Source organism: Pinus tabuliformis, chromosome Q (assembly GCF_031772625.1).
Source record: "Pinus tabuliformis cultivar Carrire ecotype Pingquan chromosome Q, CPIR1, whole genome shotgun sequence".
Taxonomy (NCBI): Eukaryota; Viridiplantae; Streptophyta; class Pinopsida; order Pinales; family Pinaceae; genus Pinus; species Pinus tabuliformis.
The window spans coordinates 1,207,434,270-1,207,440,775 of NC_142296.1; the positions used below are offsets into that span (position 1 = coordinate 1,207,434,270).

The window sequence follows — 6,506 nt, forward strand, 5'->3', positions numbered from 1 at the left end:
ACTAAAGCTAAAGTTAAATGCAATCCTCTGGATCCCTAGCTTTGACAAAATTTCATTGGATGTAAAGTCATCGCTGTGGTTCTTTTAGATTCCCAACCAGCGTGTTCAGATCACATGGTTGCTTTCTCCCGAATATTGACTCTGGACTCGAGTCTCTGTTTATCTTGAACAATCTACAATGTCTGAGTAATCCAATGTTGCCATTTGCGAATTCATGAATTTAGTAAAAGATTGAGACATGTTTATTTATGGGAAAATTCTATGTTCCCTCTACTTATCCATCGACTAAAAAACCAGTGACCATGATCCCTATCCTTCTCACACTAGAAACATCTTAGATTAACATATAAAATAGTGAGCCATGTCTGAACGCATTCCCAATGCCTTAAAAAATGATCACAAACCAACTTGGAGCAATAAAATATTTCTACTTGACTAACAAAATCTAAGTGAGCTCCATCAATCCACAAGTCATGGCCTCCTGGAATATTGAACCTGATATTCACCAACATCCATAATCCTATGCACTCACCCATGGGATGGGCCTCGAGATGAGAGAGTCAAATTCCTCACATCTGCCAACATCCTTCTTGCTGTAGATTTCTCACATTATGTTTTTTGGGATGTGAGAGCCAAGTTCTTTAACATGTGGCAATGTTCACATTTTTGTACATTTTTCACATGATTCATGTTGGGATGTAACAAGAAGTGCTTGTATATGTCTCATGACCTGGAATACATTTTCTTTCTTTTTTGGCATTCAGATTGTGCTATTTATGGTGAATCTTGTTTTTCTGTCATTAATTTGTTTTATTAGTTCCACACATTGTATTCTATTTGTTTGGGTATTAATTCGCAGTTTTGTATCATCTGTGGTTAATTGTTTTTCTTTTAAGGGCGGTGGGACTGCCCAGGGTTACTGTATATTCCGGCCTCACCATGGGCTAACCCTAGTCTCTCTGGAATACATGACAAGTAGTCTAAGTTCAGTTAAACATTCTTCCTTTAAGGAAAAAATGTTGAGTTCCCAGGTTAGGAAAAAAGTTGAGTTCCCAGGTTCAAAATTTTGGTTAGCTTATTATCATTTACCATCTAAAATCTACTATTGAAATAAAATCTACCATCTACTTATCTCATTCAGAAATATAGCAAAAGAAAATATATCACTTGAATTCAATATATAGATTAAATAAAGACTTTTCACTATTGGACCACATGTTTTGCCTTTACCTCAAATGAAATGACTACAGGTATATTATGCTCTGATGATAACAAAATATTTCAAAATCCGTAACTTGACTACAGGTATATTATGCTCTGCTGATAACTAAATGAAAATATTTTAAGAAGTGACATTTGACTGTCCAGAATGTTAATGGGAACCTTATTATATCTTAGCAAGCTGCTTGAGATTGATGGGGTAAGAGTCAGAAGGAGGGCCAGAGTAAGCTCTTGTGGCCAGAATAATGTTCACAGCTTCAGTGGGATGGAATGCGTCCCAAAATACATGTTGGTCCCTGTTGGTACATGGTTCCAGTCCCGGAAGGCACGTTATCTATCCATTATACATGCCTATCCCACATCATCCTTGATTTGTCACACTAAAACCTGTATATAGCAGTAAACACATCAACAACAAATTACAGTAACAACTTATTCATGTTGGTCTGCCCTAGCTTATCCAAGATTTTAAGGTTCTATGAGCACAAGTTTAGAATTAAGTTATTACTATACCATAAGAACTGGGATCGTCGATCATGTCTTTAACTGCACTGTAGGGATCTCCATAGATGCAATGTGCACCAGGCATATTGAGTGACAGAGTGCCCAAAAGATATTTGAGCTTGGAATTGAAGAGTATGGCGTGTTGGTTTGACTTGGAATGCATCCTAGAGGACCCATTGCATCATGTCTTTAACTGCACTATAGGCATCTCCATATATGCAATGTGCACCAGGCATATTGAGTGATAGAGTGCCCAAAAGATATTTGAGCTTGGAATTGAAGAGTATGGCATGTTGGTTTACACTGTCAATGCAGCTGCCATTGCTATTGGACATTGCTATTTGACTTGGAATGCATCCCAGAGGACCCATTGCTGCCACTGTGCACTTGCGAGCTCCCAAGTTGCATAGAGCCTGCATATATATTCCACATAAAACCAACTTATATAAATACAAATTTACAGTGAACACTCTAGGAGGGATTATTTTTATGTAAGTTTAGATAAAGTACTGTATTTTGAAGAGAAACCACATTTTGTTTTGTATTTTGATGGAGTAAGATAATCTTAAAGGGAAAGGATTCTATTTCCTAGTACAAATTTCACAAGAGCTTTGACAAAAATGCTAGGTTCTCACATTTTTCATCATAATTCAAGTTTTTATTATATAATGAGATAATATTTACTAAAGATTTTGTTCAAACTGAATGGCCTCAAATAATCTAAATGAAAACCAAAGAGAAGTTTGATGCAAGATGAGATGGTTCCTTTTCATTAGACTAATTTAAGATGGCTACCATATGTCAAATTCCTGCACTGATCACTTTTTAGACTAATGCAAACGAAGTGTGCACTGGTCACTTTTTAGAAAGTGAATGTTGAGTACCAAAAAAACCAAAATTTTAAGCTAAGGAAGGAAAGTAATTATCAATTACAAAACAAAATAGCCAAAATTTTAACCATTGATATAGTTTTTTTGGCATATTTTTGGGTCAAATTTGCTAGAAATTTGATAAGGAACTGCTGGAATCCCAAATCTGAGATGTGAACCCTGCACCATCAGAATTCACCAGAGGGTTTTCAGGGCACTGAATCCATTTAGTCTGATTTGTGATCACTGCATCATCCAAATCCATAGAAGTTTTTCAAGACACTAAATCCATTTATAGATTAAAAAGACATTTTAAACCACAAAAATTCAAAATCTTACCAAAAAATTGTTTTCCCATATTCAAACAAAAAAAAACTTCAAAACCTAGGAGAGTTAGACAACGCCAATAAAATTCAATAACCACTTTAAAATTTCAATTAAATTCTCAGTTTTACAAGAACCACTTTAAAGTTTCAATTGACTTTGGTTGTATTTCTCAGGCAACCAGACAGAGCTTATGAAACCAACCACCAATTGTGAAAGTTACCACATGAGAATATCACTGGTATTGTCTACTGGTTGGATAAAAGGTAGGCATAAGATAGTTGTTGATATAATCGTTGCTGCCAAAAGTAATTGAGAAAATAGATTTTGCTAGATGCTGAGCCACTACGCTTCCCAACTGCGATGTCAAATCCTCTAAACTCTTCCCAAAATTTGCAATCTGCTGATTGAACGATATGCGCCCAAGCTATCAAATTTGCACCAAAAACAAAAATGTTAGATACCATATATGCTACATTTAGCACGAGTGGGAGAAACTCAATTTATCATTTCAACAATTTGGACTTACAAGGTTTTGGCCAGTCTCCGGTGCTGAAGCGTAGTTCACTCCATTTAGGATTGCCGAACCCCTTGTAGATGGGTCAAGGTATGCAGGAATGAGAGGCAGCCCTAGCAATTGCCCTGAGATCGTTCATTCAACATTCGATAAAGTGGTTTCAGTGAATATTGTTTTATATTTATTAGTTTTATTTCATTTAAAATATAGAATAGAAATAGTTTAAAAAATTAAACCAACTGGTTGTCATTAGTGTGTATTGAAATAAAAAATAATCTAAAGAGTTAAATCAACTGGTCCTATCAATCTTGTTGATAAGCATTTAACATTTCTATTACAAATCTTGTTGATAAGCATTTAACATTTCTATTACAAGCTAGCTTTTCAATTAAGAGCACTGATTCATATTGAGAGACAAACCTGTTTGGGGTTTTCTTTGGGTCTGAGTGTAACTAAATTGTAGTTGGTAAGCATTTAACATTTCTATTACAAGCTAGCTTTTCAATTAAGAGCACTGATTCATATTGAGAGACAAACCTCTTTGGGGTTTTCTTTGGGTCTGAGTGTAACTAAATTGCAGACTTAATATTTCAGAAATATGATGGATTTAATTGAGAAGTGGGAGGCTCATGAAAGATGGAGGATTATCAATTTTGTGAACTCAGTGGCAGGAAACTTATTCATGTTGGTCTTCCCTAGCTTATCCAAGATTTTAATGTTCTATGAGCACAAGTTTAGAATTAAGTTATTACTATAACATAAGAATTTGGATCGTCGATCATGTCTTTAACTGCACTGTAGGGATCATGTCTTTAACTGCACTGTAGGGATCTCCATAGACGCAATGTGCACCAGGCATATTGAGTGACAGAGTGCCCAAAAGATATTTGAGCTTGGAATTGAAGAGTATGGCATGTCCATTGCTATTGGACATTGCTATTTGACTTGGATTGCATCCTAGAGGACCCATTGCATCATGTCTTTAACTGCACTATAGGCATCTCCATAGATGCAATGTGCACCACGCATATTGAATGACAGAGTGCCCAAAAGATATTTGAGCTTGGAATTGAAGAGTATGGAGGACCCATTGCATCATGTCTTTAACTGCACTATAGGCATCTCCATAGATGCAATGTGCACCACGCATATTGAATGACAGAGTGCCCAAAAGATATTTGAGCTTGGAATTGAAGAGTATGGCATGTTGGTTTACACTGTCAATGCAGCTATTTGAGCTTGGAATTGAAGAGTATGGCATGGCTTACACTGTCAATGCAGCTGCCATTGCTATTGGACAATGCTATTTGACTTGAAATGCATCCCAGAGGACCCATTGTTGCCTTGCGAGCTCCCAAGTTGCATAGAGCCTGCATATATATTCCACATAAAACCAACTTAGTTGCATAAAGCCTGCATATATATTCCACATAAAACCAACTTATATAAATACTCTGTAAAACCAACTTAGTTGCATAGAACCTCCATATATATTCCACATAAAACCAACTTATATAAATACTCTGTAAACATAAAACCAACTTATATAAATACTCTGTAAAATCAACTTAGTTGCATAGAGCCTGCATATATATTCCACATAAAACCAACTTATATAAATACTCTGTAAATTTATAGTGAACACTCTAGGAGGGATTATTTTTATGTAAGTTTAGATAAAGTACTGTATTTTGAGGAGCAACCACATATTGTTTTGTATTTTGATGGAGTAAGATAATCTTAAAGGGAAAGGATTCTATTTCTTGGTACAAATTTCACAAGAGTTTTGACAAAAATGCTAGGTTCTCACATTTTTCATCATAATTCAAGTTTTTATTATATAATGAAATAATATTTTCTAAAGATTTTGTTCAAATTGAATGGCCTCAAATAATCTAAATGAAAACCAAAGAGAAGTTTGATGCAAGATGAGATGGTTCCTTTTCTTGAAACTATTTTAAGATGGCTACCATATGTTAGATTCCCGCTCTGATCACTTTTTAGACTAATGCAAACAAAGTGTGCACTGGTCACTTTTCAAAGAGTGAATGTTGAGTACCAAAAAAACCCAAACTTTAAGCTAAGGAAGGAAAGTAATTATCAATTACAAAACAAAATAGCCAGTATTTTAATCGTTGATATAGTTTTTTTGGCATATTAATGGGTCAAATTTGCTAGAAATTTGATAAGGAACTGCTGGAATCCCAAATTTGAACTGTGAACCCTGCACTATCAGAATTCACCAAAAGGTTATCAGGGCACTAAATCCATTTAATCTTATTTATGATCGTTACATTATTTTAATCCACAAAATTTTTTCAAGACACTAAATCCATTTATAGATTAAAAAGACATTTTAAACCACAAAAATTCAAAATCTTACCAAAAATTGTTTTCCCATATTCAAAAAAATAATTCAAAACCTAATAGAGTTAGACAACGCCAATAAAATTCAATAACCACTTTAAAGTTTCAATTAAATTCTCAGCCAACAAAACCTTTTCATGTGTCAGAGACACTAATGGGTAATTCGTTCATTAAAAACTAATAATTGATTTCACATTCTGCCTGCATGCTGGCAGCGGGCTTTCCATGCATCGGGCTTTCCATGCATCGGGCTTATGAATTGGGTTGAATGCATTCAAGAAAGCCAGCATCAGAACAACAATTTTCTTCAAAATAATAGAATCTGATTAAGTTATTAAAAATTAAAATATAAAACGACAAAATTCAGCATGGAAGCTATAAGGCAATCATAAACAGTGCTTCCACTGTACAAATCGATGAAATACCCAGGACAACATCACAGACGGGGCTCACAGAAGCGTCTTTCTATTCTTCTTCCGATCATGATGAGGATTTCAACATATTCACCATCGCTCTGGTTGGCCCTGGTTGTCTCTTGACTGCATTGAAAATAATCTTGGCATCTGCAACGGCATCGAGCGGTTATTTATTTATGGTTTGGAATTGAATACAAATCTACAACGAATTGGTAACCACTTTTCCCTGATCGAAGGGTAATGTGTAATTCGTTCATTAAAAACTAATAATTGATTTTACATTGCATC

General features: G+C 35.1%; 1 pseudogene; it reads right to left on the reverse strand.

Annotated features, from left to right (window-relative positions):
* Window positions 1-1,387: 1,387 nt before the first annotated feature.
* On the reverse strand, window positions 1,388-3,916 carry LOC149224112 (GDSL esterase/lipase At1g71691-like; annotated as a pseudogene).
* Between the last annotated feature and the right edge of the window lie 2,590 nt (window positions 3,917-6,506).